Consider the following 9,310-nt stretch of genomic DNA (forward strand, 5'->3'; position numbering starts at 1 on the left):
GTTATGCCTCCAGCCTCATTCTTTTTTCTCAGCATGGCTTTGGCAATTCAGAGTCTTTTATGTTTCCAAACAAATTTGATAATTTTTTGTTCTATTTATTTAATGGGGATTTCATTAAATCTGTATAATGCTTTAGGTAACATGGTCATTTTAACTATGTTGATTCTTCCAATCCAAAAATATAGAATATCTTTCCATTTCTTTCTATCTTCTTCAATTTCTTTTAATAAGGTCTTGTAGTTTTTATTATATAGGTCCTTCATATGTTTTGTTAAATTTAATCCTAGGTATTTTATTCTTTTTGTTGCAATTGCAAAAGGAATTATTTTTTCCACTTCTTTTTCTGATACATCATTATTAGAGTATAGGAACACTATAGATTTTTGAACACTGATTTTGTATCCAGAGACTTTTCTGTATTTCCTTATTGTTTCTAGTAGTGTTCTGGTGGAGTCTTTAGAGTTTTCTACTTAGAGAATCATGACATTCGCAAATAGTGACAGTTTGGCTTCTTCGTTTTCTATTTGGATGCCTTTTATATCTTTCTCTTGTCTGATTGCACTTGCTAGAACCTCCAATGTTATATTGAATAATAGTGGCAATAGTGAACAGCCTTGCCTTGTTCCTGATCTTAGAGGGAAGGTTTTTAGTTTTTCACCATTAAGTATAATGTTGGCTGAGGGTTTGTCTTAGATGGCCTTTATTATGTTAAGGTACTTTCCTTCTATACCAACGTTGTTAAGTGTTTTGATCAGAAATGGATGCTATATCTTGTCGAAAGCTTTTTCTGCATCTATTGATATGATTATATGATTCTCATTTTTTAATTTGTTTATGTGGTGTATCATATTAATCATTTTGCATATGTTGAACCATCCCTGTGCCCCTGGGATGAAGCCCACTTGATCATGGTGTATAATCTTTTTAATATGTTGCTGTATATGGTTCGCTAGTATCTTATTTAGGATTTTTGCATCTGTGTTCATGAGAGATATCGGTCTATAGTTTTCTATTTTTGTGTTATCTTTACCAGGTTTTGGTATCAGAGTAATATTGGCCTCATAAAATGAGTTGGGAAGCATTGCCTCCTCTTTGATATTTTGGAAGAGTTTGAGGAGAATAGGTATTAAATCTTTGAATGTTTGGTAGAATTTTCTGGTAAAGCCATCTTGTCCTGGACTTTTATTTTTTGGTAGGTTTTCGATGATTGTTTCCATTTCCATACTGCTGATCAGTCTATTTAGATTTTCCAGTTCTTCTTGATTCAATCTAGGAAGGTTGTACTTTCTAAGTACTGGTCCATTTCTTCTAGGTTATTAGGTGTTTTTCCAATTCCTGAAATTGTTGATATGACTCGTTTCAGAATTCATTGAGTTTTTTCAGAAGTACCATCCTGAATTCTCTAAACTCAAATAATTTAGTGATTCTTTATTATTAGGGTAATTTTTAGCTGTTAGCAACAACCCCAAATAACAGTGATTTTAAATAAGATAAGAATTTATTTCTCTCTAATGTAAATGATATCCAAGGTTAGTAGTTTATGGCCATTCTGGTTGCTTCACTATCACTTCTATCTTCTTGCTTCATCATACTGAACATAAACTATTGCTCTGTGGGCTTCAGGAGTCACATTAACATCCTACACAGCAGAAAAAAGGAAGAGGCAAATTGGATATTACCTCCTTTTAAGATAGCTTCTTGAAGACAATTCTACTTAGATCCCAATATCTAGCACTTAATCATATTGCCAACAGACTTACTTATAAGGAAGGCTGGCAAACATAGTCTTATTCTCAGCTAAAATGTGCCCATCCAATAATCACTTCTTTTACTAAAGAAGATGATGAAAACTAATACTGGGGCAAAAACCAGCAGTTTTTCTCCCAGATTATTATGATTGTTATGAAGATATGTGGAATATATATATATATTTTACCATTTGCTGTATGTTGTCATATTTCTGGCCTTGATAGTAATAAGTCATATTGTTTTAGGAACTGAAGAGGAGGAACATTCTCTTATTTTAATTACTCAATTTTCTTTGAAGGTCTTTCTGGTACACCTACTGTGATCTGTTTCAAATCTTTCCATTTTATAAATCTAGATGCTACATAAAATCCTTGCTGTCTTGCATATTGTCAAAAACTTGATGATTACAAATAGGAATGTTTTTGATTTCATAAAAAAGAATTTAATTTCATTTCCATCATTTTCTCTTTGTCTAATTTTATCATTTCTTTTCTTTAATTTCTTTTGTTTTTCTTCTAGTTTTTTACAGTCTCGCTTGTATCAATTTTCCCCCATTTGCTCCTGTAAAGCTTTCTCACACAGGAGTTTATTCCACTATGATAACACATCGTAACATGGAATCCATTTGTGCAATGCTTTATCCCGATTTTTAGATTTTGTCAGCGTCAGTACTCTATTTTTCTCTTCCTGATAAAGAATTAAATGTTTTACAACAGTTTTAAGTCATTAGTTTGTTTGTTTGTTTTTCACTGTCTAGGATAAAAGTGAATGATTTATGGCGAGGGAAAAAATTGACTGTTATTGGAATAGCTACAATATTGTTCTCTTCAGATAAAATACATTTCAGGTCAAACTCACAGCTGCAGATTGAAAAATTTCCCCAAAGGTTAATAAGGATTTAGTAGTTCAGAATTGCAATGCAATATGGCTGTTTGTCATGGATGTTTGTTTCAGCTTATCCCATGTTAGAAAGCAGGTTTCTATCACCATGCCAGTGCTACTTTTTCCTATTTCCCTGTTCTCACTGATGAATAGCTATGGTTAGAAAATAGTGGCACTACTAATTGATTACCTAGGAAAAGGTATTAAATGTCCTGACAACTTTTTTAGAATGTGTCTTGGTGTTTTACTGTAACTCTTGGATGTAATAGTCTATACATTAAAAAAAAAAAAAAAAGATACTTCCCATTCAACTCACAGAGTAATTTGAAAATTAATTAATTTAAAAAGTTTTGTTAATAGTGAAATCATAATTTGTGTAGCACTATGTACTTATCAAAGGGTTTTCATGTCTATTACTATATTTCATATTTTCATTCAATTATGTGCCATTGTCACCATTTGACAGGGAATACAATGGCCAAAGAGATGAAGTGATTTATTATGGGTGACTATATGTCTTAGTTTATGCCTATTTTCCTGGTATTAGTGCCCCTATTTACACTCATATGTGCCCATTTTGGACAATAAATAAGTCACTTTACTTCTCCAAGATGAATCCCAAACTTCTTAACTTCCAGTTTATCTATTTAAGGAATGAGACACAAGTACCTTTTGGTTACTTCCCTTGCCTGAGTCATGATGTTTAATACTTTCTAGGACAGGAGAACTCCCATGGGCATAACTTTTCTGTTTTCCATGGAAGATTTTGAATATGTTCATCCAGTTGTCCTTGCATTAACAAGTGTCTTGAGGAGGCAATTTCATAAATGCACTTGGGAAGAAACTGATAATCAAGAAACTTGATATACATAATTCAACCTGAATCCATTAAGCTCAAAATATTGAAAACATACACTGTGAATTAATTTTATATGTTTTGTGACTTTTGTTTTTATTTATGCTGTTACAGATTGGATTTGAGGCATTGGGATGATGAGTAAGGGAATGTACAACTTGTTATAAAGAATGAGAACTAAGCTTATTAATTTCGTTCATTGCTTTGTCTCTAGCAGCTAACTCAGTGCCTGATCTGGCATGTAGTAGGCATTTGATAAGTATTTGTTAAATGGTCGAATGAGTAATGAATATATAAACAATAATTTTCTAGACAGTAACACAAACTTATTTGAGGTATAGATTTATAGATTATTCACAATGAGATGCAAAAGAATTGCTATGTAAATTAGATGACAACAAATGTGTACACTTTTAATTTAGTAAAATATTAGAAGGTCATGTAAATTTGGTACAGTATTTGATACCAGACCCTCTTTGCTGATAGATGTATGTTAATCTTTCCACCATATTATTTTCTAATGCTTTGAAAAATTGAAATGTGGAATAGCTATTTCTAGTTGATATAATTTAGATATTTGAATAAATAAGATAGCAATTCAAATTATGAATGTTCGCAATGCTTGTAAAACATGATACTTTAGTTAAAATTTTGTATGAGCTTTCTTTTCAGAGAAAGCTCAAATATCATAGGTAATTTTTAATAATGATGTTTCTAATGATGCCACAGCCAAAGGCATAGGAAAAGAATGAGATTGAATAATCGTAGGATACTCACCAAAAAAATTTATTTTGTTATTTTAGGGAGAGCACTGGCGATTATAATTTTAAAAATTGACTCTAAAAGTAAAAGAGAAAGTAAAACATCTGGTTTGACAGTGGTGCATAGTTCATCAACCCAGGTAGAAGTTCACTGCCTGTGTGAGCTTGTCTAAGTGTTTCTGTTTAAATAGCAAAGGGAATAAAGACATAAATGTCATAATAACCTTTTTATATATACTACTTTTTCCCAATTGCTTCATGTCTAGTTAGAACCCAGGTATAAATTTGTGTGCATCTACTGTTAGAAATGAGAGTAACATAAGAAGTACCTGGGAATGTTTGTAGAGTCATGACTCCATGCTAAAAATGTGCTTAGAGACTCTGTAAATGAATGTTTCCAAAAGCTTTTTAGAGTAGTTGCACTACTGGTACATGTCCAACCAGATATTTCCTTTTCTTTATTAGAAATATTTGCAAAAATTTTGCCTGCTATATCTTTCCTAATATATATGAATGAGTAGATTTAATGAGTGGAGATACATATTTTAATTTGAGTAACTTTGATTAAGAAGTGTATGTTTTCTGTAGAGATTTATATTTACAGTTGTATTAGTATAACTCCAATGTCCTCTTGGGCTGAGTTCATTAATTAGAAAGTGTGCAAAGAATGAATCTGTAAACAATCATGATGGAAACTTGATGTGGTAATAAATGGACCCTAAATATGTCCACGTCCTAATTTCTGGACCTGTGACTGTAACCTTATTTGGCAAAAGAGACTTTGCAAATGTGGTTACAGTACGGGTCTTGAGATGGGGAGATTATCCCAGATATCTCATGCAGGCCCAATGTAGGCATAATGATTTTCATCAGAGTAATGCAGGAGGAGTCAGAGTCAGAGGAGGAGGAGATATGATGACTGAGCAGAGATTGAAGTAATGTACTTTGGAAATGGAGGAAGGGTCCACAAGCCAAAGAATATAGACAGAAAAAAGCAAGAGGAAGCATTCTTCCTAGAGTTTCCAGAAGCAGCAAATGCATACCTTGACTTTAGTCCTGTGAGATCATGATACCTTGACTTTAGTCCTGTGAGATCATGTTCGACTTTTGACCTCCAGAAATATAATAGAATAAACTTGCCTTGTTTTAAACCACTAAGTTAAGGTAAATTTGTTACAGTGGCAACAGGAAATTAATACATTAGGTCAGGGCGGAGATGGTGTATGTAGCAAAGACAATATCCTAGACTGGCAAGTTGTTGAAGAAAAAACTCTTTTCTTTTCAATGACAAAGATTTGACACTTGGGGGTTGATTATTTTCTCTCTATTTAGAATTGAGAGCCATTGGTGACTTTGAGAAGACAATCACAGCTGTCCTCACAGTAGCAGCTTCTTTCTTTTTATTTTATTTATTTATTTTTAATTAAATTAATTTTTAAAATTCAAGTATAGCTTCTTATTGACTTCCTAAAGGACACTCACCAGCTGGCTCATTCGTATACATTATATTTCATATTTTCTTTATAAACTGGACATTGCTATCCCTATTTCTTTCTTTTTATTTTATTTATTTATTTTTAATTAAATTAATTTTTAAAATTCAAGTATAGTTTCTTACTGACTTCCTAAAGGACACTCACCAGCTGGCTCATTCGTATACATTATATTTCATATTTTCTTTATAAACTGGACATTGCTATCCCTATTTTAAAATGAGGAATTAAGGCATATAGAAGTAAACTAACTTGATGAAGCCTTTATAGCTAATAAGGGTCAACACATAGATTCTTATTCATTTTTACACTTGTTAAAAATCTTTGAACGACTTCACAAAAGAGCTGGTTTTAAGACTCTTAAGACAATTTACTTTATATTTTTTTCTTCCATATAGATGGAGAGGTCCACAAGAAGTGAGAGCCTGCTGTACTTATTTGTGTTACACATTTTTGTTCCAACAGTGCATTGACAGGTGTCTAGGGCCAGTGTATATGGATGGCATGTTTTATGGTGAAGACATACAAACAGTTGATCCCAGTACTGGAAAGTGGAGCTCTGCTGTGCACTCCTTTTGATAGTCAACTCTTGGACTTTCTTTCCAAGAACTCTAGGTGGGAATAAGGTAAGACAAATCTGCAACCCACTCTGGCTGGGGGAGAGGAAAGTGCTTTCTTGACCCCTGATAAGGCCTGAGTGGCTGGTGAATTAAGTCAGCTCTGCAGGGAAGGGTTCGAGAAGACTGTTTAGAACCTTAGATCTGATTCTAAGCATAGTAGGATCAAGAAAAAGGACACTATTAACGTGAGGAGAGTCATTACAGAAAGTTTAATAGAAGAGCTGAGCTGAATTATTAAATAGGTGTTTAAAGAAATAAGGGACCTGGAAGGTCATTTTGCCCATGCAGGCACTGAGTCTCAAGGCGTGTCCTGCACTCCTATAGTGGGTTCAGGCAGAGGTGGGTCCTCAGTCTGGCATCTCAATCCCAGAGCACTGCTATTTCCAAAGCCCCATGACTTGTGTTACAAGGTTTTGTCTCAGGGAGGAGAAGCTTTCAAGATGGATAAGGGGAGCAAAGAGAAAGGAATATGGTCCAGGGTGATCCTCATGTTTCTGAAAGGTATGCAGAATGGGTTTATTGGAAAGTAATGGGAAGTGAGGTAAGATAGACAGGGCAAGGCTCTTCTCACTGGAAACACTGTGCAATCTCATCACCTTTGCACTTAAATGTCCTCAGGAAGGATACAGTCATTGCTCTACTTCTGAAAGGCTAGCATCATCTTATACCTACATAGTGCTTTCAGATTGAAGTGGTTTTAAATATATAAAACTAATCATAATTGCTATAATTTATGAGGGCATGGCTGTACATGGAAAATATTGGACTCTGTGGTGTTCATATATTATCTAATAAAACCTTCAAAACAACTCTGTGAGTTAGGTAGTGTTATGTTTTTGTTTGTTTATTTGATTGTATTTTACAAAGGAGGAAGTCAAAGTCCATTTAATATTCACAACAACCTTTGTTTTACAAAGCACGTAACAGGTCATTTGCTTAGAGTGATACAGCAGACCTGGAAAAGGTAAGAGATGGATATGGGATTCCAGTCTCTAAGTATATTGCTTCCATTGCTACATAAACTCAAACATATTCTGAGGACAAAAGCAGAAGGACAAGTATGAGCTCTAGTTTTCAAGGTTCTAGATTTGTATGTCGGATCTGTTATTCCCTAGCTGAAGAACTGGGCAAGCTAACACATCTCTCTGAGTTTCAATTTCCGCATCTGTTAAAATATAAATAAGTAGAGGACTTCCTCAAAGGGATTAAATCTTATAAGACATTTAAATGGCCTGGCACATAGTAAGTGCTTATTAATAAATATGAGCTCTTCGACCTCACTATCATGTTATTTTTATTTATATCTGAGGACAGCTTTGAGTCTAATTCAAGATGAAATAAATCCATTTAGGAATGACTTAAAAAAGGCCTGGAAAAAGTTGTTTTGTATTTTTAAGTCCTTTGGAATAATTCATTAACTTTTAGTTTTCTCTTTCAACAACAATAGGTTTGTTATATGTTTTGTTTTTAAAAATGAAATTAGTCACACCTCAGGTTAATGTAAAATGTTTATGCCTTTCATAGCTTGTCCAACTCATTTCCGATGAAAAATTTTGAGAAAATGTTCTTAAATATGAATTATAAATAATGGCAGTCCAAGATGCAAAATACTTGTGTTTGTTAAACTCGGGTTTGCCAAGTAGGTTGTGAAGTAAAAATGTAGGAGCAATGGTTCAAGTAAAATGTTCCAGCTGTATTTGAAGTATATTAAAGTACATAGTTGCTGAGGAATTTCCAAGAAGACTGGTTAAGATTTCAAAAATGAGTGTTTCTTCTCTTCTAGGAAAATACATTACATTATCATTATAAAACAATTGGAAAAATTAAAAGGAAGGAAAATGTATGTGTGTGCACATGAGTCTGTGTGTGTATTGGTATAACAGATTCAATCTCATTAACTGGAATGTACAAAGCAGTATAAAATTTATTTCTTTATAACTGTTCTCATTTTCTGCCTGAGCTCTCTCCCATCCCCCACTCCACTGAGTGGGAGGGAGAAGTAAAGAGAGGGAATAATTGTATTTAGTCCAAATTTATAATCTGTGTTCTTTGCAAGAATTTAAACTGCCTTTTAATGAAAATTAGTCTCTGCTTGGATGACTCAGGCAAATGGTTATTCACATGCTTGCCTTTTCTAAGGTCATTCCTAATAGTATTGGGAGTAGGTGTTATTTAGATGATATGACTTTGAGAAGACAGAAAAAGTGGGTTTCATGAAACTACACAATGTTATTTGTGTCATATTATGCGACTGTCGTGGAATGACCAACCAGGACTGATCAATCCCTGGTGACTTTCGTGTCATAACTGGCCCATCTGACTTTGAGATGTGATGAAACTACCCACTGTAGTCAATAGTCATTGTTATTTGCCTCTGGTTGCAAATTCCCCATACCCTGAGGGGTCCTTGCCTGAAGCTAGGCTTCTTCTGGCCTACCAACACTTTTAGAACCTTCATATCTCCTCATGGATTTGGGAGCACAACTGGGTCTCTTGCATGTACATTCTGGCCCTAGGGAACCAGGAGCACTGCCTCAGTCTCACCCATCTGCTATACCATGGGCTTATACTGTGTTGCATAATCTACACGAAGGTTTTTTTCCTGGGAGACTTATGGCCTCTCACAATGTAAACTGGCCTGCTTTCAAACATTTTGGACTTCTCCATACTTATCTGGATGTGTTTAAATGTTTGCCTCCTCCAGCCCCCAACATTTCCTTGCTCGTATGGTAGTAGAATGAGAAATGGCTTCTCACAATCTTTTTCTCCTCCTGTCTGCCTTATCTTTGTAGAATCCAGCTAGGATAAAAAGTGATGGTATTCTTTTTTCTCTTAGTTTCTCTTATTAACTGGTTTTGTCCTCCCCAAGTAACTTCTTTCTCCTTCCTAAATCTAGACTCAAAACTAAATTAATGATAGAGTATAGGGAGCAAGAAACCCATTGATAAG

The sequence above is a fragment of the Pteropus vampyrus genome, unplaced genomic scaffold, assembly GCF_000151845.1.
Source record: "Pteropus vampyrus isolate Shadow unplaced genomic scaffold, Pvam_2.0 Scaffold20, whole genome shotgun sequence".
In the NCBI taxonomy this organism is placed as follows: domain Eukaryota; kingdom Metazoa; phylum Chordata; class Mammalia; order Chiroptera; family Pteropodidae; genus Pteropus; species Pteropus vampyrus.